Here is a 25,113-nt window from a genome sequence, read left to right as displayed (position 1 = left end):
GATGAGTTGCCAATATCCTTGGTGATGGAAACTCTTTCATTCTCTTAAAAATATACACAATAAGATGAAACAATATAGATAGATGATGATAGGTAGATAGGTAGATAGGTGGATGGATAGGTAGGTAGGTAGGTAGATAGACAGATAGATAGAGACAGGTAGATACTGAATTGTTCTTTAGTTTGTTATCTGGATGGTAGTTCCAACCATTGTGTCTTCTCCTCTTCCTCCTATATTTTTTCTTTATTTATATTTTCTTACTTTAGGAGCATGAGAAATGGAGAGTTGTAACTACAGGAATCATTACAATTTTACTCTCGAACTTCCCTGTTGGATCCAGTCTAACATTCCTCAACCATTATTTCCATATTTTAAAAATTTGTTATTTCCCACAATCATACAAATTCATTTGGTTCAAGACAGCTTATAATCTGCAATCAACTCTTTCAATTAGTTTGAATCTCTTTATATTTAAGGTTTTTTAACAGAAATATTCAAGTTTTTCCTTAATTCCTGCAAATCTATGTTTAACATCACATCTGTTTTTTTTTTTGTTTTTTTTTTTACCACCTAAAACTCTATATAATCAAATATCCCAACAGAAATGTAAGTTCAGAGTCATTTAAATATCTGAGAAATATTTTATAAGAGAAATTCTTGTTAGTATAAGGGTAAGTCATTGATTCTTTTTCTGTAATCTGTTTCTACTGATAATTTAAAAAGTGAAGCTATCTTTTTAATCTGTCAGGACTAATGAGTTTATCTTAAAATCAGACTTTTAATATGTGTTATGCAGGGGAGTAAGGCTTCAAGTTTTTAGCTCTGCAACTCGTAGAGATCACTGCTTGGCCACTTAGCTAAAATATACCTACTCATTCCAAGTGATAAAATGACATTTAGACACTCATAGGCAATTGTTCTGTAAAAACTTAGTGGTGATCGCAACTCAAGCAAAGGGGCAAAAAAGAGATTTTAAAAATAAACAATTTAAATCAATGATATAAGTTATAAGTGATTAGTAATGATGATACCTGATTTAAGTTATACTGCACTTTTTAAAAGTTTTTGAAGTAGTTTTACATTCATTCTCAACAATCCTCCCAGATATTGTAATCCCCATTTTTGAGATTATTAAAAAAGCTTTGAGGTTTTAAGCACTTTATCCAAAATAACACAGGTGGTAATTTTCAGATTAAGTTATAGAGTGCTCTTTCCACTCAACTGCACTGCCAAAAACCACATAAACACATGAGAAATGGTAAAGTCTCTAAAAGGATTAGAAAAATATCCAAGGGGATAATGGGAGTTAACTGTAACAAAACTAGATAAACAGATAATATGTTCATGAAAATGCATGATATAGCTAAACTGTAATCAAGTAAAGACTAAACATAGGTATATCATCTTTAGAGAAATACGCGTTCCAGAAAAGTTTTCTGTGAAATGAATAACTGTTAAGTGAATCACATCTTCTCACTCATTTCCATTTTAAAATAAAAGCACATTGCATGGAAAATATCTTTATCCTAGATATGATGAAATTATACTTAAAATACAAAAAAAAGTCTTTAAAAATAACACCTGGAGAAAACATTCTGATAAATTATGGATTTCAAGAGAATTCAAAACCCAAAATACTATATGGAGTTAAAACAGAAACGCTGGAGCTAGGATTCCTTGCTCACTCATGAGGTACTACATTTTAATGTTAAATTAGATGCTTCTGGAAAACTTCCTTAGCTTTAAAAAATCATCTTTTTGCTAAAGCTGGAAATTCCTTCACCAGGAAGTACAACTTTTTGTTTCCTAATTAGAATGCAAGCACTTGAAGACAAGCAATGCGTTGCTTTACATTCACACTAAAGTACTTGGGGAGACAGAAAGGATCCTGGATTGAGAACTGGAACACAGGTAGGCCGTGAGGGGAAAGAATGGGCCCCAAGGGTATTGGGTGCTTTAAGGGCTGAGCACCAGCAAGTCAAAACCTAGATTAGGAATAGAAACTCTTCCCAATGTCAATAAGCAAGAGTACAGGAAGTTCCCCACTGATAAATGGTTTATGTTCCCAAATATTGTTTGAAGTTGGTTGTCTGGCAATTAAAATAGATTTTCCTGTAGAAACAATACCGTAAATGATGTAAACATTTACAAGTCAGCACACAAATCTCTATTTCCATCATCAGAGACACCTGTGTATCTCAGTGGTGGCTCAGCGCACAGGCCAATACTATGATAACAGTTGTGATGGTGAGGTGAGGAATAGCGGGAGGAGACCCACAAATGTAAGATGTTTTTAAAAGGGAAGTTGGAAAGCTGGGCAAATGTAGCATAATTTCTGAAAGTGATGAGAAAAGCAAATACAGCTGCCTGGTAGGAGAAGTAAATGGGCTTTTCATTGGCTCATCCTTTTCTTACCCAGAGAAGCTTCTTAAAGCCTCTGTTCACACTTCAGCACAGTTGACCCTCCCATGGGCCCCTGATGCCTCCTGAGGTTCCTTTGCTGCCAACCAGATCTAGGATTTAGCACTGACCTCCCCATTGCACCCCACCCCCAAATCCCTGAAAGCCTCTTTTACAATGTATGTTTCTGCTACATTGGCCCAGTCCAAGGAAATGGGCTTCCTTCCCCAGGTTGCAGTTTTAAGTTGCCCAAAAGCCTCAGCTACCTTCCAGAAGCCCCTCCTTACGTTTCGGTCCCGAGGCTGTGTTCTTATTGATGGGTTTTGTCTGTCTGTTGGAAGAAGTCTAGGTGGTGATCATATCTGAAGTTTTACTGGGACTGTAGTGCCCCTTGGATATAGCCTTTCCTTCCCAGCTGCATTTCTGGTGTGGCCCTCTTCACCTCTGTTCTGTCCGAGCACTAAATCCGGAGGCAGGTCCTTTCTGCCACCCCTTTTCCTGCTTTCCCTGGGCAGGGAGCCTAACATCATTTCTCACGCCGAAGTCCATGTTAGGATAATAAACCTTCACACACATCAGTGACTTATTGTCTCAGCTACTCCTTGGCCCATCCCCATCCTGCACATATGTACACAGTGAGTAATAATTGAGACAGGAAAATCAGAATTAATGCCTTATTAGGAAAAGATTGGGAACTGTCCACATAAACTAAAGCCCAAGTGTTCTAGGCCTTAGAGTAACCCTCCTATTAGGATCCGGCCGATTTGTATGTCCTCAGAGCTCATTTCCTAAGGTTTCTCAACTTACTCTCTCCCCTACTTTTAAAAGTAGGCTGTAAGTGTAGTGGCTAAGAGCTCAAACTTTTAAGTCAGAAAACTTGGGTTCAAATCTTAGCCCAGTCATTTATTAGCTTTTTGATCTGGGGCAAGTCACTAACAGTTTTAAATTTTGTAAACTGGTGATGATTATGTTGAGATAAAATTAGATAATCCCTGAAAAGTGCTGGGGATATGGTAATCACATAATAAATTGCAATAATTATTATTTGATGTTAGTACTGAGTTTTTTAACTCAAACAGAAGAATCCCCAAAATGGAAGAAATCATTCTATGATAATTTGCTATAAGTTCAAAGATTGTTTTGTACTAACCTTGTATTTTTCTGGGTCTCCACATTCAAGAACCGGGAATTCTGGATATTCATACTTCTGTTTGGAAACAGCAAATATTAATTCAATAATGATATGGAGAAGCCAGTTTGAACCTATAAGAAAAATCAGAGAATAAAAGTAGCTCATTAGGGAAACTTGATATAACAAAAGCATGTTACTTTAGCATATACATCTAAAATTAAAATCTACAACCATTTCCCAGTGTGTACAATTAGTTTCTCTGTGTTTGAAATAACCTGGGCTATGGAAAGAAACAGATTTTTGCATAAAACAGCATTTACTTCAATTAGTATAAAATTCAACTTACCTTGTCAGATTTCTCTTTTAATAAGAGACAAGGCTGCTTCTTGGATCTAGAACAAGTTCCCTATAGAAATTATTGTTTATTATATATAACATATTATTTAACCTTAAATTAATATTTTCTACAAAAGCATATGATTTTGATTTTATAAAAATCCAGCATCAATTAAGAGGAAGAAAAACATGAATTCACATTGGCTTTAATAAATTAGAGATGAAATAGTTGAAAGAATCAAAAATAGATGGTGTAGTATAGGTTAATACAGATTCTTAGTGTCTTATCCTCCATTAATGAAGGATTTTGTAAAGCTGATTTGAGAATCTAGAGGATTGGTGTTTGATCTTGAAAAACCTGCAACATGGAAATCATCATATAAATTATACAATTGGCCATGTTTTTGTCTTCAGTCAAAAATCAAGATGAAAATCGCTTCAATGATTAGTGCTAGGCAGCCACTGGACTTTCCTGCATTCATGTTTCTTCTTTCTAGCCCCACCATCCATCATCTCTTCCCACCATCTGTAAATCTTCATGGCTTTTTCATATAAGACCTCTTCCCTCAGACACCTGAACTTTAAAGCTGCTCTGTATACTGATTTTTCAACCTGGGCACTTTAACCATCTTGACTACCCATCCTCACTGATTTTCTGCTACTTCATGCAGAAATAAATTGCCATCATCCCACCTTTGTCTGCACCCTCCCCAATCTACTCACTATGAAAAAATGTCCTTGTAGGAATGATTTGTTATTTACCACATTTTGGATAAGATGCTAGCACTATATCATCACTTCTGGCTTCAAAGGTGTCCAGGGCTTGGAAAGTTTCTGAGGTGCACATGGTGATTGGGTAAGGAATCCCCTGATAGATAAAAAGTAAGTGAGAGAGCGCAGTTTCTTTCGATTTTTCCAAAGCTTCATCAATGTAGTCAATAAATTTTGATGTATCGGCCATGCTGGCTTCTTGGTAATGAAACTGCTCTGTGGTTGTTCACAGGCAGTCATTGCTTATAATGGATTTTTTCAGGGGGATGGAATAAAGGGCTCCTCCCATCCACATGGGAAAGAAATAATTTCATTCTCATCCAATTCCCCACCTCCACCACCCTCCTTTTTGCATATCCTCCTCTGACAAAAGAAAGACAAACCACAGGTGCAAAACACTCTGAGGATCAGGGGATATTAACACAAGGATTGATTACGTTACCTTTATCAGCAAGCCACCCAAAAGAAGTAAGAATGGAATTTCTTAATAGAATGTAAATTACAAGATATTTAATTCAGCCAGGCATACAATTTTCCTATTAACAAAAGCAATCTACTGTATGAAACCCCAGGTCTTTCCTTGGCTCCAAAGCAAAGATTCCATAGTTAAGAGCTTTGTGTACATCCCATATGGTGTGACAAGGAAGCAATGGGATTGCTAGATAATAACGTGGGTGGAAGAGAGCACCAGGCTCAGATTTGTCATTTCCTTGCTCACTAGATTTAGAAGTCAGATGACCTGAGTTTGAATTTCAACCATTTACTAGCTGTTTTAGTCTGAGCTAATAATATACCTCCAAAATATGCCTCAGTCTTCTGAGTTCCTTCCATGCTGCTTAAGGTCCTCTAGAGTAACGATGCTGACTCTCGGAGGAAGAGTCTTTCCCCAGCAGCCATGCTCCCCTTTTCTCTTTGGGTAAATTGAGTAACAATTCCCTGCCTCCCTTGCAGCTTGGTGTGGCCCTCAGGCTGGTGGGAGGTAGCTGAAGTGGTATGTGCAACTTCTGGGTCATGTCCTTAAAACAGACATTTCTGGCTCTCCAATCCCTCTCTATCCCCTTTTCCATGCCTGGACAGCAGACCTGACGCTGGTGAGCCAGGTTTGCTAATTCGGAGGAAAACAGCACTCCAACAGAAAGGTGGACAAACAAGATAGAAGAAACCAGGCTCTGTGGACAACCTCGTGAAACAGAGCCGCCCTCCCAGCACCCACCTTGTTTCACAGACCTCCTTTTGAACTGTATGTAAAAGAACAAGCATGTATCTTGTTTGAATTTGGGAGGGTCCTTTTGTTACAGTAGTTTAGCCTATATTCTAACCAATACACTTTCTGGATCAAAGTTTACTCTCTCTGGCCTCCTCAGAAGTCAAATTTCCATAAACCTATGCTGTCCTTTTCTTCTTTTTCTCTCTCTCTCATTCTCTACTCCAAATCATTCTTCTTACCCTTCCTCCATTTATTTCTCTAATTCTGGAAACATAGTTTTTAAAATTGTTTTTACCTTTCTCTAAATGAATGCTAACCAGTTAGGAAGTTAACTCCTAGTTATGCACAGTACCTGGCTGCTATAGTCAATCATACACCTGTTAAAATAATAGCTAACATTAGAGAGCACTTGTACGTCTAGATACCTGACAAGCTACCAAGATCACATGGCTGATTTAATGTAACTGTGTAACAATCCAATCAGTGCTATTATCACCATTTTACAGGTAGGTTAACTAAGGCTTAAAGAGGCTAAATAACTTCTCAAAGTCACCGAGACCATGCCTGGAGGAGATGGGACTGGAATGTGGTAGTACAGCTGATTCCCCAGACAAAAAGACAAGAAAGTGAGATGTTTACCTGTTTACTCGTGAGCGGGAGTGCATGTAGCCTCAACAAAAGATTGAGACACAGAAAGTCATGGGACTTTTCACTGGGAAAAAACTCTTACCATCTGAGGCAATACATTTTTATGACCATAAGGGAAATAAATGTCCTGGTGTCTCGAACACTTCAAGAATAATATTTTGGGACAAACACTACATTAAACATGTTGATTGCAAGATGTTTCCCTATTTCAGGAATATAAACATATGGAACCAGGTGCAACTTAGAATTGAGGAAATTTTATATGTCAACAGAAAGTATCTTTCTGAAGCAGGTGGTAGATGTGAGAGAAGCAACTCTTTTTATTTCCATTTGATAGAGAGTAAGAACAGACCAGAGATGGCTTAATTCCTAGTTAGGAACAGGTGTCTGGGTTTGGTTATATTTGTGATCATTTCTTAAAAAAAACAAAAACAAAAACACAGTTTGTGAAAAGATAAAATCAGAATATCTGAGTATCTTATTATTTTCATATTTCCATTCACCACTCCACTTGAAGGTCCTATTACCTTACATAATACTGGAATGGCATTCACAGTAGTTGGGAAGGTGTATTCAAAATTCTGCCTTCCAAATAAAGAAAAGAGGGTTGGCACTGGATGATGCACTGCCAAGCTGCTTTGTGGGATGGTCTCTTGCATTATAAAGAGTCTTTGTTTCTCTCAGATAAGGTAGAATTTAAGGCAATTCAAAAGGTATTGTTGTTTTCTTGCTTCTTGGTGAGTAAAACATTAAAAAAGACAATGTGCTGGATCCTGTTTGGACACGGATTCCTGTCATTATAGGAGGATTTGAGGGGGTTTATGGTTGGTAAAGTGAGCTGACTCTTATTAGTCTCCCAAGGATTAGGTCAACCTGTTTTTACAATTCTACCTACTTAACTCTTAAGTGTTCTGCCTGATGGAATAACCTACACTGGATGCCGTATTTGCATTGCCATGCCCTTGAGTGCCAGTGGGCCTCAGGTTATGTGAAATCCCAGCTTCCCATTCTGCTCCTGGACCCCACTCCATGCCCAGGATACACTGAGGCACCTCACAGACAGGCTGAGCGGGGCGGGGGAAGCAGTTTCACAGGAGGCTTATTTAAAGGTCCTTAGACTAGGAGAGAGAGATTTTTAGGTCAGAAGGCTATCTGATCTCCTGCTTCATGCCTAGCAATAAACTCTTTCCCTCTTTGAAGCTCCAGTGTCTCAGGAATTGGTCATTTGAGTGCCTCAGGCAGAGAACTCACCACGTTTGATAGGTATCATGAGCAAGGGTGATGGGGAACTCCACTCCTGCAGCACCAAGGCAGCTGCAGGGCAAGGATCTCCCCTCAACTTCCTCCTACCCTCCACCTCCCCTGCTTCAGGGACAGGCCCCCAGCACCCACATGTCTGCACTGCTCTATGTCCTGGGGCCTTGAGGGAAGACTTGCCCATTACCAAGATCCTGGGCCCATCTTGTCCATTAAAGTGCCCTTTGGCACCCAGCAGCAACCGGTCATCACAGACTAAGTGAAGGAACCTAAACTTGAGGATCCCTGCCAGTTGGCTAGCTGCCCTTCCTCCATGGAGAACATCAGAGAATGGACAGCATAGCTTCTAGATATTCATTAATGTAGAAATCCCAGCTGCCCATGCACCTGTGGCTGCTACGGAAGATCATGACTAGCCAAGCTTCTATGCTTGGGCATGATGCAGCAAGGAGAATTTTCTTCTGGCCACTTGCCTCCCTCAGCCAGAGTTAGCACATGGAGATAGGACTGGGAATGTACAGCCCCCAAAGGGCCCCTTGGAGAGTCTTGGAGAGGGATCAAGCAGATTTTTGAACTGGGGAGCTTGAGCATTTGCAGTCTGGGGTTGTTTGGGGCTACAGCAGGTTAGCCCCTCTTCCAAATATGTAGAGGGTCAGCCTTTCCATCTCTACTTTTGAGAATCAGTGCCACTTTGAAAATCTTCCACCAGTTTCTCCTACCTGCCCAAACACCCTCTGCCCTCGACCCAAATTCTTTGATGGAATCAACCTGATAATAGTCTCCATAGAGTCTAGACTTTTCCTGCCCTAAACCACGTAACCAAATGTTCCTCACCTAAAACATGTTGGTGAAATCTATAGTGAGGTCCAGAGTTGTGTAAGAAATGTATATGAAGATGCTCAACTTCTGTGCAATACGAGGAAACTCCCACCCCAATAAACAACTTTCTCTTCATTAGTCTATATATACTCCCCAGCAGAAATGACTGAATTATGATGTAATTACTTCAGTCTTTGCTAACCAGTATTTTTTTTTCCCCTTCTCTTTTCATGCTGAACCATTCTGGTTAACTTTTTATCTTGTTTTGTCATCTGGTACCTTTAACACTGATACTTTGGTATTTCAAACCAATGTGTTAGGGCCTGGAAACACAAGGCATAAATTAGTGTCATAACTGATTTTTACTCAGGTAAAAATTTAATGGAGGTTGCTTTTTCTAAAATGCAATTTTACTGAGACACATTCACATACCATACAATCATCCAAAATGTACAATCAGTTGTTCCAAGTATCATCATATAGTTGTGCATTTATCACCACAGTCAATTTTTGAACATTTTCATTACTCTAAAAAATAAAAATAAAAATAAGAATAAAAATAAAAGTAAAAAGGAACACCCAAAACATCCCATACCCCTCTTCCCCCTCATTATTCATTTACTTTTTTTATGCATTTTTTTATTGTGAACTTTAACATGTATATATAATATTGATAACTTTCAAAGTATGATTTAACAAGTAGTTTGAGAGCAAATCTCAAAAGAATATCATTGTAAGACCCCACAAAGAGTCTAACATATAGAAGGAATGTCTGATCCAGGGGCCCTGCTGCTTATCTCATAGATACCAGGTGCACCATAAACTACCGGTTGAAGGCTGTTTTAGAAATCCCAGTCATAGTGGCACCTAGACCCCAGGGGGCGGACAAGGGAAGATCAGATATGCCCGTAAGATGAACGACCACAAACAAGCCAAAAGGCCTACTTCCTCCACACAGATAATACAGTGCACATCAAAGAAGAGGAGTGTGTTAGAACCCTAGTAACCAGTCAGCTTAAAAATTGATAAGCACTCACCCAATCGAGGCACAGAACACACTCAGCAGGACCCTTCTCCCCTCAACATCCAATGTGGGTTTTTCCTTTAAAAAATGCTGCTCTCAGATAGAGGGCCAGAGCCATTTTCTTCCTTTTTCTTTTCTGATGGCTCCCACCTGCTTTCTTCCTCTAATAAACCTTAAACTCTCTACTTAAAACTTGACTTGCTGCATTGTGTGGATTCCTGAATGACCTAACATTTGGTGCCATGACTCGGATACAGAGGTTCGACTGAAGATTGAGTCTCTGGCCCCTTAAGGGGCAACAGGACAGCCTCTCGGTCAACCCCGTTTGGAGGACCAACTGAGGTTTGACTTTCCTGGCCCCTCGGGGCAACGGGGCAGCCTTCCAGTTGACTCCATTCCCCGAACTGCAGCCGTTCAGGTTTCCATGCATTCAGTGGCTTGAGTCCATCAACTCAGACCACCTTAATGCAATGCCGGCTTACCCTCACGGCTCTCAAATATCTACAACTAATTCGGCCCTAGGTAAGTGATGTCTTTCTGCCCAGATCCTCCCCTCGAGAGTTTTGTTCGATGTCCCGTGGACATCCCGGCCCACCTGAGTGTGGTGCCTAGGCCCGCTTTGACGTGGTGCCCCAGCTTTGTAAGCCTAGGAAAACCTGAGCGCTCAGTCAAAATTCTCTGATGCTCTGGGAGCGTCTTTCCCCATTGCAGCAGTCAAAGTAACCTGGGGGACACCTTGGGCGAAAGACTGCAGGCATTTCCTGACCCCCAACGGCAAACCGGGGACGCCTGCTTTGTTGTTGTGACTGGGTTGTATGGATCTGGGTTGTTAGTCTCACTTGAGCAACGTTTTGGGTCTCTGTAAGCCTCCACTGGGGGGGGGGGCGCACAACGGACGACTGTGAATTTCTCACAGGTGATCTCTGTAAGCCTCCCATAAGCATAACCCCAATTCGTGTCAGCCTCGTTCAGGGAGAACGCAACCCTCTGAAAGAGCAGGAAACTGTGAATCTCTCACAGGTGATCTCTGTAAGCCTCTGGTGAGCAAAGTTCCCTAACAAACCACAAGCCTCTCAAATCTCTTAAATAATCATGGATAATTTACAGTCACTTTTAAGTAACTCCAAAACTGCATTTCCTCTTAAATCTACCCCCTCAGATGTTTAAACTTCAATTAAAAGGGGAAGTAGAACCAATACAATTTGGCTGCAGTATCCCTTAGAACAACAAAAATGTTGGCCAGAAAATGGCACTTTTGATTGGCAAATTCTTGCTGAACTTGATAATTTTATTCGGCGTAATGGTAAATGGTCTGAAGCCTCTTATTTTCAAGCTTTTCAAACTCTTTAATCCTGGCCATCCTTGTGCCACCCTGTTGCCACCCACCAAATCCTCCTCCTTCACAAAAAATCTTTCTAAGTCTTCCGCTTTCCTCTCTAAAAAAGTTAACCCTGAAAAGCCTTTAAGCAGCCTCTGCTTCTTTAACCCTGCAAACCACTCTACTCCTAACTCCTCTCTACTCCCTCTGCTCCCCTCCCCTCGCCACTAACCCTTTCCCCCCTTGCCTCCTCCTCACCTCACCGCCCCCCAGCCCGCTCGCCACCTGCGCGCCCCTCCCCCCATCTCCCACTCCAGCCCGCCTCTCCCGGGCGGGAAAGTGCAGCACAAGCTCTGAGCACGGGCCTGGCATAACTGAAAAATCAATAAATCCAAAGATAAAAAACAATTTTCTAAGCCACAAGTCACTTACTTAAAAATTTCCCTCTCCCCTAATAAAAACCAAGATCAGGTGAGCCTAACTATTTAAAACCATGTTTTCAAATACTCTAATCCATGTCCCATGGGCTGTGGAGCTCCCCTCAGCTGTCCAGAAATTTTTCCTAGAATATTGAGACTTGGAAGTCCAGGTGGAAGTGCCTGCCGCAGACAAACATCAAACTCATCTAAGTTAAGGTAGCTTTGCAATTGAGACTTCCCTTGTGCTTGGTAAGTGTGTAATTTTTTGTTTATTGTGTTCACTTTGCTTTCTTTTGTTTCAATTAGTCTATTGTGTAGTAAAGCTAATTAACTTAATCCAAGGGTCGTGCATGCAAACTCAGTGGGTTTGAGTCCCACTCATGGTAACTCCAGATTTGTAGTTCTCCTTTTAAATTTTGTGCAGTTTGCACAATTTGCATTTGTGTGAAAAAACCAGTTACATTTAAACAGCTCCTACTCCTATGTTTTGTCTTTATAATTTCTTTTGCTGTTGTTCAGCCATGGGAAACTCTCAAAACATGCCAGTTACATCTTCCTTAAAAACTATTCTTAATAATTAGTCTAAATTTAGAAAGTGTCATTAAAATTGTTAATAAGCTATAGCTGCAGCCAGCTGGCCTTTATGTGTGGTGTGGCTAGCTATAGCAAACTGTCTCAAGAAAGACAAAGAAATCTGTAAGTTAAAAGAACAGTTACAGTTTAAAAAATATATGCAAAACTTCCAACTCTGCTTTAATATCATGACTTCCAAAGCAATTAAAAAATATAATAATAATGCAATGTGCTAGCCTATCAGTTTTTAAAATTAAGAAGTCAAAAAGACTTAGTCAAAAGGGTCCTTGCAAAAACCTAAAATTGCTGAAAGAACATCAAAAGTAACTAATACAATTTAAAAATCAGCAAAAGTGCAAATTATCAAACCAGTGTCATAAAATAATATCTCTACTAAGAAATCTGATAATGAGAGCTTTGACTCCCTCTCTCTATAAAGAATGTTTTATTTTGAATATTTAGCATCATTCTAACAAGTTTAATTTTAGTGGTAATAGCATGTTGTACAGAAGATATAAAGAATGTTTTTCTAATTAAGGGAAAAAGGCAAGTAGCTTTGTCCTAAATGACTGATTGTTTAGAAATGTAAAATAAAGCCTGGAAGGATGGGAATGTGGGATGAAGCTTAGATGGATACAGAAAGTTGTAGAAGGTTTGTAGAGTGGAAAATTTATTTCTGTAGTCAACATTGAAAGATAGGTACAGAAAGCTGCAAAAAGTTTGTGAAAACAATTATTTCTGTGATCAAAGTTAAAAAATGGTAAAAGCTAGTAATAACATTGCTTAACAATAAAACCTCACAACTTAAAGAAAAAAACTGGTTTCATAAAACAAAATAGCATTAGATTTTTTTTTTATTGCAAAATTTTATTATGAACATTTCAAACACATTCAGAAAAGTTGAAAGAACTGTACAGTAAACACCCATGTGCTTACTACCCTGGTTCTATCATTAACATTTTAATATATATGCTTTATCACATATCTATCCACTATACATCCCTCTATTTATCAATTTATCTTAGTTTTTGCATTTCAGAAAACAAATTACAGATATCAGCAAGTTTTTGAATTCAAGTCTTTCTCCTTGGGTCACAAGCCTGAAAATCTTTACTTATGCTTAATCTCTGCTTGCCTGTCTCTAGGAGCTCATTTTGCTCCTAAGGGGTGACCGTGGGTTCTTCCTCTTTTGATCCCTCTTGTCAGCCTCTCTGTACCCATGAATCTCTGGCAGTGCCCATCACTTCCATGAGCATGCCCACTTCTTTCAGGAGGGTGAGAAAGGACCATGCAGGGGGGGTCTCCTGCTGCCTGGAAGTCACCGGCGATGCTGGGAGGCTGAGGACAATAGCTACAATACCAACCAACCCCTCACCTCCTACATATGTGCGCACACACACACACCACCTCATCACAACTGGAAAGCCAGTAGTTTGGTCGTAGTTGTGCTCTTTTCAGAAATCCCCCACAGTGTTTTTTTTTTTTTTTTTTAAACATTTTATTGAGATATATTCACATACCATGCAGTCATACAAAACAAATCGTACTTTCGATTGTTTACAGTACCATTACTTAGTTGTACATTCATCACCTAAATCAATCCCTGACACCTTCATTAGCACACACACAAAAATAACAAGAATAATAATTAGAGTGAAAAAGAGCAATTGAAGTAAAAAAGAACACTGGGTACCTTTGTCTGTTTGTTTCCTTCCCCTATTTTTCTACTCATCCATCCATAAACTAGACAAAGTGGAGTGTGGTCCTTATGGCTTTCCCAGTCCCATTGTCACCCCTCATAAGCTACATTTTTATACATCTGTCTTCGAGATTCATGGGTTCTGGGTTGTAGTTTGATAGTTTCAGGTATCCACCACCAGCTACCCCAATTCTTTAGAACCTAAAAAGGGTTGTCTAAAGTGTGCGTAAGAGTGCCCACCAGAGTGACCTCTCGGCTCGTTTTGGAATCTCTCTGCCACTGAAGCTTATTTCATTTCCTTTCACATCCCCCTTTTGGTCAAGAAGATGTTCTCCGTCCCACGATGCCGGGTCTACATTCCTCCCCGGGAGTCATATTCCACGTTGCCAGGGAGATTCACTCCCCTGGGTGTCTGATCCCACGTAGTGGGGAGGGCAGTGATTTCACCTTTCAAGTTGGCTTAGCCAGAGAGAGAGGGCCACATCTGAGCAACAAAGAGGCATTCAGGAGGAGACTCTTAGGCACAAATATAGGGAGGCCTAGCCTCTCCTTTGCAGCAACCGTCTTCCCAAGGGTAAAACTTATGGTAGAGGGCTCAACCCATCAAACCACCAGTCCCCTATGTCTGTGGTCATGTTAGCAACCATGGCGGTGGGGTAGGCGAATACCCCTGCATTCTCCACAGGCTCCTCAAGGGGGCACTACATCATTTTTTTTTCCTTGTTTTTCTTTCTTTCTTTCTTTCTTTTTTTTAACTTTCCCTTCTTTTTTAAATCAACTGTATGAAAAAAAAAGTTAAAAAGAAAACAAACATACAATAAAAGAACATTTCAAAGAGACCATAACAAGGGAGTAAGAAAAAGACAACTAACCTAAGATAACTGCTTAACTTCCAACATGTTCCTACTTTACCCCAAGAAAGTTACATAATATAGCAACCTTTCTGTGAACTTGTTCCTACTATATCCATCAGAAATTAACAGACCATAGTCATTTCTGGGCATCCCCAGAACGTTAAAAAGCTTATCTGTTCTTCTTGGATTATTGTTCCCCCTTCCTTAATTGCTCTCTACTGCTAGTTCCCCTACATTCTACATTATAAACCATTTGTTTTACATTTTTCAAAGTTCACATTAGTGGTAGCATATAATATTTCTCTTTTTGTGCCTGGCTTATTTCACTCAGCATTATGTCTTCAAGGTTCATCCATGTTGTCATATATTTCACGAGATCGTTCCTTCTTACTGCCGCGTAGTATTCCATCATGTGTATATACCACATTTTATTTATCCACTCATCTGTTGAAGGACATTTGGGTTGTTTCCATCTCTTGGCAATTGTGAATAATGCTGCTATGAACATTGGCGTGCAGATATCTGTTCGTGTCACTGCTTTCCGATCTTCCGGGTATATACCGAGAAGTGCAATCGCTGGATCGAATGGTAGCTCTATATCTAGTTTTCTAAGGAACTGCCAGACTGACTTCCAGAGTGGCTGAACCATTATACAGTCCCACCAACAGTGAATAAGAGTTCCAATTTCTCCACATCCCCTCCAGCATTTGTAGCTTCCTGTTTGTTTAATGGCAGCCATTCTAACCGGTGTTAGATGGTATCTCATTGTGGTCTTAATTTGCATCTCTCTAATAGCTAGTGAAGCTGAACATTTTTCATGTGTTTCTTGGCCATTTGTATTTCCTCTTCAGAGAACTGTCTTTTCATATCTTTTGCCCATTTTATAATTGGGCTGTCTGTACTATTGTCATTGAGTTGTAGGATTTCTTTGTATATGCAAGATATCAGTCTTTTGTCAGATACATGGTTTCCAAAAATTTTTTCCCATTGAGTTGGCTGCCTCTTTACCTTTTTGAGAAATTCCTTTGAGGTGCAAAAACTTCTAAGCTTGAGGAGTTCCCATTTATCTATTTTCTCTTTTGTTGCTTGTGCTTTGGGTGTAAAGTCTAGGAAGTGGCCGCCTAATACAAGGTCTTGAAGATGTTTTCCTACATTATCTTCTAGGAGTTTTATGGTACTTTCTTTTATATTGAGATCTTTGGTCCATTTTGAGTTAATTTTTGTGTAGGGGGTGAGGTAGGGGTCCTCTTTCATTCTTTTGGATATGGATATCCAACTCTCCCAGCCCCATTTGTTGAAAAGACCATTATGGCTCAGTTCAGTGACTTTGGGGGCCTTATCAAAGATCAGTCGGCCATAGATCTGAGGGTCTATCTCTGAATTCTCAATTCGATTCCATTGATCTATATGTCTATCTTTGTGCCAGTACCATGCTGTTTTGGCAACTGTGGCTTTATAATAAGCTTCAAAGTCAGGGAGTGTAAGTCCTCCCACTTCGTTTTTCTTTTTTAGAGTGTCTTTAGCAATTCGAGGCATCTTCCCTTTCCAAATAAATTTGATAACTAGCTTTTCCAAGTCTGCAAAGTAGGTTGTTGGAATTTTGATTGGGATTGCATTGAATCTGTAGATGAGTTTGGGTAGAATTGACATCTTAATGACATTTAGCCTTCCTATCCATGAACATGGAATATTTTTCCATCTTTTAAGGTCCCCTTCTATTTCTTTTAGTAGAGTTATGTAGTTTTCTTTGTATAGGTCTTTTACATCTTTGGTTAAGTTTATTCCTAGGTACTTGATTTTTTTAGTTGCTATTGAAAATGGTATCTTTTTCTTGAGTGTCTCTTCAGTTTGTTCATTTCTAGCATATAGAAACATTACTGACTTATGTGCATTAATCTTGTATCCCGCTACTTTGCTAAATTTGTTTATTAGCTCTAGTAGCTGTATCGTCGATTTCTCAGGGTTTTCTAGATATAAGATCATATCGTCTGCAAACAATGACAGTTTTACTTCTTCTTTTCCAATTTGGATGCCTTTTATTTCTTTGTCTTGCCGGATTGCCCTGGCTAGCACTTCCAGCACAATGTTGAATAACAGTGGTGACAGCGGGCATCCTTGTCTTGTTCCTGATCTTAGAGGGAAGGCTTTCAGTCTCTCACCATTGAGTACTATGCTGGCTGTGGGTTTTTCATATATGCTCTTTATCATGTTGAGGAAGTTTCCTTCAATTCCTACCTTTTGAAGTGTTTTTATCAAAAGGGATGTTGGATTTTGTCAAATGCTTTTTCAGCATCTATTGAGATGATCAATTGATTTTTCCCTTTCGAGTTTTTAATGTGTTGTAATACATTGATTGTTTTTCTTATGTTGAACCATCCTTGCATGCCTGGAATGAACCCCACTTGGTCATGGTGTATGATTTTTTTAATGTGTCTTTGGATTCGAATTGCAAGTATTTTGTTGAGGATTTTTGCATCTATATTCATTAGGGAGATTGGCAGGTAGTTTTCCTTTTTTGTAGCATCTTTGCCTGGTTTTGGTATTAGATTGATGTTAGCTTCATAAAATGAGTTAGGTAGTGTTCCATTTTCTTCAATGTTTTGAAAGAGTTTGAGTAAGATTGGTGTCAGTTCTTTCTGGAAAGTTTGGTAGAATTCCCCTGTGAAGCCATCTGGCCCTGGGCATTTATTTGTGGGAAGATTTTTGATGACTGATTGGATCTCTTTGCTTGTGATGGGTTGGTTGAGGTCTTCTATTTCTTCTCTGGTCAGTCTAGGTTGTTCATATGTTTCCAGGAAATTGTCCATTTCCTCTACATTATCCAGTTTGTTGCCATACAGTTGTTCATAGTATCCTCTTATAATTTTTTAAATTTCTTCAGGATCTGCAGTTATGTCCCCTTTTTCATTCATTATTTTGTTTATGTGGGTCTTCTCTCTTTTTGATTTTGTCAGTGTAGCTAGGGGCTTGTCAATCTTGTTGATCTTCTCAAAGAACCAACTTTTGGTGATATTTATTCTCTCTATTGTTTTTTTGTTCTCTATGTCATTTATTTCTGCTTTAATCCTTGTTATTTTTCTTGTACTTGGTTTAGGATTGGTTTGCTGTTCATTTTCTAGCTTCTTCAGTTGATCCATTAGTTCTTTGATTTTGGCTCTTTCTTCCTTTTTAATATATGCGTTTAGTGCTATAAATTTCCCCCTTAGCACTGCTTTTGCTGCATCCCATAGGTTTTGGTATGTTGTGTTCTCATTTTCGTTCGTCTCTATATATTTAGCAATTTCTCTTGCTATTTCTTCTTTAACCCACTGATTGTTTAGGAGTGTGTTGTTTAACCTCCAGGTATTTGTGAATTTTCTAAGTCTCTGATGGTTATTGACTTCTAATTGTATTCCATTGTGGTCAGAGAATGTGCTTTGAATAATTTCAATGTTTTTAAATTTCCTGAGGCTTGTTTTATGTCCCAGCATATGATCTATTCTGGAGAAAGTTCCGTGAGCACTAGAAAAGTATGTGTATCCTGGTGATTTGGGATGTAATGTCCTGTAGATGTCTGTTAAATCTAATTCATTTATCAGATTGTTTAGGTTTTCAATTTCCTTATTGGTCTTCTGTCTGGTTGATCTATCTATAGGAGAGAGTGATGTGTTGAAGTCTCCCACAATTATTGTGGAAACATCAATTGCTTCCTTTAGTTTTGCCACTGTTTCTCTCATGTATTTTGTGGCACCTTGATTGGGTGCATAGACATTTACGATTGTTATTTCTTCTTGCTGAATTGCCCCTTTTATTAGTATGTAGTGGCCTTCTTTGTCTCTCAAAACATCCCTGCATTTGAAGTCTATTTTATCTGAGATTAATATTGCTACACCTGCTTTCTTTTGGCTGTAGCTTGCATGAAATATTTTTTTCCATCCTTTCACTTTCAGTTTCTTTGTGTCCCTGTGTCTAAGATGAGTCTCTTGTATGCAACATATTGATGGTTCATTTTTTTTTGATCCATTCTGCGAATCTATATCTTTTAATTGGGGAGTTTAATCCATTTACATTCAACGTTAAAACCGTGAAGGCATTTCTTGAATCGGCCATCTTATCCTTTGGATTATGTTTGCCATATTTTTCCCTCTCTCTATTAATATCCTTTATTGTACCCATACCGAATCTCTTTAGTACTGAACCTTTCTCCAAGTCTCTCTGTCCTGTCTTTGTTTTTCTGTCTGTAGGGCTCCCTTTAGTATCTCCAGTAGGGCAGGTCTCTTGTTAGCAAATTCTCTCAGCATTTCTTTGTCTGTGAAAAATTTAAGCTCTCCCTCAAATTTGAAGGAGAGCTTTGCTGGATAAAGTATTCTTGGCTGGAAATTCCTCTCACTCAGAATTTTAAATATATCGTGCCACTGCCTTCTCGCCTCCATGGTGGCTGCTGAGTAGTCACTACTTAGTCTTATGCTGTTTCCTTTGTATGTGGTGAATTGCTTTTCTCTTGCTGCTTTCAGAACTTGCTCCTTCTCTTCTATGTTTGACAGTGTGATCAGTATATGTCTCGGAGTGGGTTTATTTGGATTGATTCTATTTGGAGTTCGCTGAGCATTTATGATTTGTGTATTTATGTTGTTTAGAAGATTTGGGAAGTTTTCCCCAACAATTTCTTTGAATACTCTTCCTAGACCTTTACCCTTTTCTTCCCCTTCTGGGACACCAATGAGTCTTATATTCGGACGTTTCATATTATCTATCATATCCCTGAGGTCCATTTCGAGTTTTTCAATTTTTTTCCCCATTCTTTCTTTTATGCTTTCATTTTCCATTCTGTCATCTTCCAGGTCACTGATTCGTTGTTCAACTTCCTCTAGTCTTGTACTATGAGTGTCCAGAATCTTTTTAATTTGGTCAACAGTTTCTTTAATTTCCATAAGATCATCCATTTTTTTATTTAGTCTTGCAATGTCTTCTTTATGCTCTTCTAGGGTCTTCTTGATTTCCTTCATATCCCGTACTATGGTCTCATTGTTCATCTTTAGTTCTTTGAGTAGCTGCTCTAGGTGTGTCTCTTCTGGTCTTTTGATTTGGGTGCTTGGGCTTGGGTTATCCATATCGTCTGGTTTTTTCATATGCTTTATAATTTTCTGTTGTTTTTGGCCTCGTGGCATTTGCTGACCTTGATAGGGTTCTTTTAGGGTTTGTAGACCAGTTGAAGTCCTTATCTCTAATTTATCAGATCTACAGCTTCGTGGAGTACACTTTCTCTAACTAACCAGCAGGTGGCGTCCACGAGCCACCTGTTCTCCACAAGCCAGATCTCCCCTGCTTAGCCTTTTTGGTGAGTGGGGGAGTGAGTCTTGTGGGGCCCAATTGGTGTCCCAAGCTTGCGTGTGTAGTTGGTGTTGCCTGCCCTGTATGTGGGGCGTGTTTCTGGGCAGTCGGGGAGGGGGGGTGGCCCTAACAATCAAATCTCCCTGATGATCCTAGAGTTTTAAAGCTACTGCAATTAGTCTAATCCTTCAGTTCAGTCCTGCCACAGTTTGTCTCTGCCACTGACCCACAAGTCTTTGGTATTGGCGTATGGCTCCTGAGACTTGCAAGTGGGCCCCTCTTCCAGGCTGTGCACCCCGGGTCCTCTGTTGAGGGATGACTGTGCTATGTCACAGGTGAGTGCCGTCCCCCCAGGGCAGTTCTGGGCTGCTGGGCTGTGTTGGGAGGCTCCCAGTCTGCTCAAATGATGGCTGAATGGGGCTCTGTTAATTCACACTGCTCCCCCTTCCCAGCTCTGGGACATTCAGCTGAGGTTTCAGGGAAGGCTAATGTCCACGCCCAGTTTTGTGGTGTGTGCCTGTTATTTGAAGCACTTCCGTCACACTGGGTTGTCTGGGGCAGCTCTGGGCTATGGGGCTGGGATGGGCAGGAGTGTTTCCTGTCCACCAGGATGGTGGCTGTGAGCGGACACCCCCCTTTTCTTGGGAAGTTGTGTTGTTTAGTGAATTTTCTCAGCCACTGGATTATTGCCTTTTGTCTCAGAGCTCTCTTAGTTCTGCTCTTGACTTGACGTGCCCAAATTTCAATTCTTTGAAGCTTTCTGTATTGAGCTTCTTAGAGTAATTGTTTTAGAAAAAGCAAAAAGGATTTAAAAAAAAAAAAAAAAAACAAAAAAAAAAAAAACGGCCCTCCTCAGAGATCTAATGGGTTATTGAAATGCTAATAGACAAAGCAACCAGGGCCATTAAGGAAAGGTGCACAGGGCAGAGAGATCAGCCTTGCTTCGGGATTTGCATATGCGCCTCAAGGCCTGATCTCCGCCCTTCCCCTTTCTGTGTTCACCAGAACTCCAAAAATCCTCTGCTTTTATTTTGGAGTTTTTCGTGTTGTTTTTTTTCTATGCCTGTCTCCTCTCTGCTGGGCTGGCTGCTCTCAGAGTCTCTGGTATCTGGTCTCAGTCTATCTATGGTTGGAGTTTGAATCAGTAGAATGAGTTTCCGATAAGAGCAGCCACTGCAATTCTCCCTTCTCCTTCCTGGAGCTGACAGCCCCTCCTCCCCCGGGACTGAGCGTGGCAGGGAGGGGCGCGGGTCCCCTGGCCGCAAAAACTTACAGATTTCGCTGATCTCAGCAGTTCCACGTTTTCATGAGTGTTGTATGAAGTATGCCCAAAGACAGATTGCTCTGTGGTGTCCAGTCCACGCAGTTCCTGGCTTTTTACCTACTTTCCTGGAGGAGTAACTAAAACATACAGCTCACCAGTCTGCCATCTTGCCCCGCCTCGCTTCCTTTAGTTTTGCCAGTGTTTCTCTCATGTATTTTGTGGCACCTTGGTTGGGTGCATAGACATTTACGATTGTTATTTCTTCTTGCTGAATTGCCCCTTTTATTAGTATGTAGTGGCCTTCTTTGTCTCTCAAAACATCCCTGCATTTGAAGTCTATTTTATCTGAGATTAATATTGCTACACCTGCTTTCTTTTGGCTGTAGCTTGCATGAAATATTTTTTTCCATCCTTTCACTTTCAGTTTCTTTGTGTCCCTGTGTCTAAGATGAGTCTCTTGTATGCAACATATTGATGGTTCATTTTTTTTTGATCCATTCTGCGAATCTATATCTTTTAATTGGGGAGTTTAATCCATTTACATTCAACGTTAAAACCGTGAAGGCATTTCTTGAATCGGCCATCTTATCCTTTGGATTATGTTTGCCATATTTTTCCCTCTCTCTATTAATATCCTTTATTGTACCCATACCGAATCTCTTTAGTACTGAACCTTTCTCCAAGTCTCTCTGTCCTGTCTTTGTTTTTCTGTCTGTAGGGCTCCCTTTAGTATCTCCAGTAGGGCAGGTCTCTTGTTAGCAAATTCTCTCAGCATTTCTTTGTCTGTGAAAAATTTAAGCTCTCCCTCAAATTTGAAGGAGAGCTTTGCTGGATAAAGTATTCTTGGCTGGAAATTCCTCTCACTCAGAATTTTAAATATATCGTGCCACTGCCTTCTCGCCTCCATGGTGGCTGCTGAGTAGTCACTACTTAGTCTTATGCTGTTTCCTTTGTATGTGGTGAATTGCTTTTCTCTTGCTGCTTTCAGAACTTGCTCCTTCTCTTCTATGTTTGACAGTGTGATCAGTATATGTCTCGGAGTGGGTTTTTTTGGATTTATTCTATTTGGAGTTCGCTGAGCATTTATGATTTGTGTATTTATGTTGTTTAGAAGATTTGGGAAGTTTTCCCCAACAATTTCTTTGAATACTCTTCCTAGACCTTTACCCTTTTCTTCCCCTTCTGGGACACCAATGAGTCTTATATTCGGACGTTTCATATTATCTATCATATCCCTGAGGTCCATTTCGAGTTTTTCAATTTTTTTCCCCATTCTTTCTTTTATGCTTTCATTTTCCATTCTGTCATCTTCCAGGTCACTGATTCGTTGTTCAACTTCCTCTAGTCTTGTACTATGAGTGTCCAGAATCTTTTTAATTTGGTCAACAGTTTCTTTAATTTCCATAAGATCATCCATTTTTTTATTTAGTCTTGCAATGTCTTCTTTATGCTCTTCTAGGGTCTTCTTGATTTCCTTCATATCCCGTACTATGGTCTCATTGTTCATCTTTAGTTCTTTGAGTAGCTGCTCTAGGTGTGTCTCTTCTGGTCTTTTGATTTGGGTGATTGGGCTTGGGTTATCCATATCGTCTGGTTTTTTCATATGCTTTATAATTTTCTGTTGTTTTTGGCCTCGTGGCATTTGCTGACCTTGATAGGGTTCTTTTAGGGTTTGTAGACCAGTTGAAGTCCTTATCTCTAATTTATCAGATCTACAGCTTCGTGGAGTACACTTTCTCTAACTAAACAGCAGGTGGCGTCCACGAGCCACCTGTTCTCCACAAGCCAGATCTCCCCTGCTTAGCCTTTTTGGTGAGTGGGGGAGTGAGTCTTGTGGGGCCCAATTGGTGTCCCAAGCTTGCGTGTGTAGTTGGTGTTGCCTGCCCTGTATGTGGGGCGTGTTTCTGGGCAGTCGGGGAGGGGGGGTGGCCCTAACAATCAAATCTCCCTGATGATCCTAGAGTTTTAAAGCTACTGCAATTAGTCTAATCCTTCAGTTCAGTCCTGCCACAGTTTGTCTCTGCCACTGACCCACAAGTCTTTGGTATTGGCGTATGGCTCCTGAGACTTGCAAGTGGGCCCCTCTTCCAGGCTGTGCACCCCGGGTCCTCTGTTGAGGGATGACTGTGCTATGTCACAGGTGAGTGCCGTCCCCCCAGGGCAGTTCTGGGCTGCTGGGCTGTGTTGGGAGGCTCCCAGTCTGCTCAAATGATGGCTGAATGGGGCTCTGTTAATTCACACTGCTCCCCCTTCCCAGCTCTGGGACATTCAGCTGAGGTTTCAGGAAAGGCTAATGTCCACGCCCAGTTTTGTGGTGTGTGCCTGTTATTTGAAGCACTTCCGTCACACTGGGTTGTCTGGGGCAGCTCTGGGCTATGGGGCTGGGATGGGCAGGAGTGTTTCCTGTCCACCAGGATGGTGGCTGTGAGCGGACACCCCCCTTTTCTTGGGAAGTTGTGTTGTTTAGTGAATTTTCTCAGCCACTGGATTATTGCCTTTTGTCTCAGAGCTCTCTTAGTTCTGCTCTTGACTTGACGTGCCCAAATTTCAATTCTTTGAAGCTTTCTGTATTGAGCTTCTTAGAGTAATTGTTTTAGAAAAAGCAAAAAGGATTTAAAAAAAAAAAAAAAACGGCCCTCCTCAGAGATCTAATGGGTTATTGAAATGCTAATAGACAAAGCAACCAGGGCCATTAAGGAAAGGTGCACAGGGCAGAGAGATCAGCCTTGCTTCGGGATTTGCATATGCGCCTCAAGGCCTGATCTCTGCCCTTCCCCTTTCTGTGTTCACCAGAACTCCAAAAATCCTCTGCTTTTATTTTGGAGTTTTTCGTGTTGTTTTTTTTCTATGCCTGTCTCCTCTCTGCTGGGCTGGCTGCTCTCAGAGTCTCTGGTATCTGGTCTCAGTCTATCTATGGTTGGAGTTTGAATCAGTAGAATGAGTTTCCGATAAGAGCAGCCACTGCAATTCTCCCTTCTCCTTCCTGGAGCTGACAGCCCCTCCTCCCCCGGGACTGAGCCTGGCAGGGAGGGGCGCGGGTCCCCTGGCCGCAAAAACTTACAGATTTCGCTGATCTCAGCAGTTCCACGTTTTCATGAGTGTTGTATGAAGTATGCCCAAAGACAGATTGCTCTGTGGTGTCCAGTCCACGCAGTTCCTGGCTTTTTACCTACTTTCCTGGAGGAGTAACTAAAACATACAGCTCACCAGTCTGCCATCTTGCCCCGCCTCGCTTCCTTTAGTTTTGCCAGTGTTTCTCTCATGTATTTTGTGGCACCTTGGTTGGGTGCATAGACATTTACGATTGTTATTTCTTCTTGCTGAATTGCCCCTTTTATTAGTATGTAGTGGCCTTCTTTGTCTCTCAAAACATCCCTGCATTTGAAGTCTATTTTATCTGAGATTAATATTGCTACACCTGCTTTCTTTTGGCTGTAGCTTGCATGAAATATTTTTTTCCATCCTTTCACTTTCAGTTTCTTTGTGTCCCTATGTCTAAGATGAGTCTCTTGTATGCAACATATTGATGGTTCATTTTTTTTGATCCATTCTGCGAATCTATATCTTTTAATTGGGGAGTTTAATCCATTTACATTCAACGTTATAACCGTGAAGGCATTTATTGAATCAGCCATCTTATCCTTTGGTTTATGTTTGCCATATTTTTCCCTCTCTCTATTAATATCCTTTATTGTACCCATACCGAATCTCTTTAGTACTGAACCTTTCTCCAAGCCTCTCTGTCCTGTCTTTGTTTCTCTGTCTGTAGGGCTCCCTTTAGTATCTCCAGTAGGGCAGGTCTCTTGTTAGCAAATTCTCTCAGCATTTGTTTGTCTGTGAAAAATTTAAGCTCTCCCTCAAATTTGAAGGAGAGCTTTGCTGGATAAAGTATTCTTGGCTGGAAATTTTTCTCACTCAGAATTTTAAATATATCGTGCCACTGCCTTCTCGCCTCCATGGTGGCTGCTGAGTAGTCATTACTTAGTCTTATGCTGTTTCCTTTGTATGTGGTGAATTGCTTTTCTCTTGCTGCTTTCAGAACTTGCTCCTTCTCTTCTGTGTTTGACAGTGTGATCAGTATA

The 25,113-nt window shown here is 40.3% G+C and overlaps 1 protein-coding gene across 3 annotated transcripts in view; it reads left to right on the top strand.

Annotated features, from left to right (window-relative positions):
• Nucleotides 1-25,113, top strand: part of CEBPZOS (CEBPZ opposite strand) — a 69,683-nt gene that overhangs the window by 13,467 nt on the left and 31,103 nt on the right. The window contains exons 2-3 of one of the 3 annotated variants that reach the window (XM_037807563.1): nucleotides 1,815-1,911; nucleotides 5,720-5,879. The exons of 1 other annotated variant lie outside the window; for it this stretch is intronic. The gene's annotated coding sequence lies outside the window, so the exon portion shown is untranslated. Of the gene's footprint in view, nucleotides 1-1,814; nucleotides 1,912-5,716; nucleotides 5,880-25,113 lie in introns of those variants that run through there. One more of the 3 variants, XM_037807564.1, reaches the window with a different exon arrangement.

Source organism: Choloepus didactylus, chromosome 17, assembly GCF_015220235.1.
Source record: "Choloepus didactylus isolate mChoDid1 chromosome 17, mChoDid1.pri, whole genome shotgun sequence".
Lineage (NCBI taxonomy): Eukaryota > Metazoa > Chordata > Mammalia > Pilosa > Megalonychidae > Choloepus > Choloepus didactylus.
This window is presented reverse-complemented; position numbering and strand designations above follow the sequence as displayed.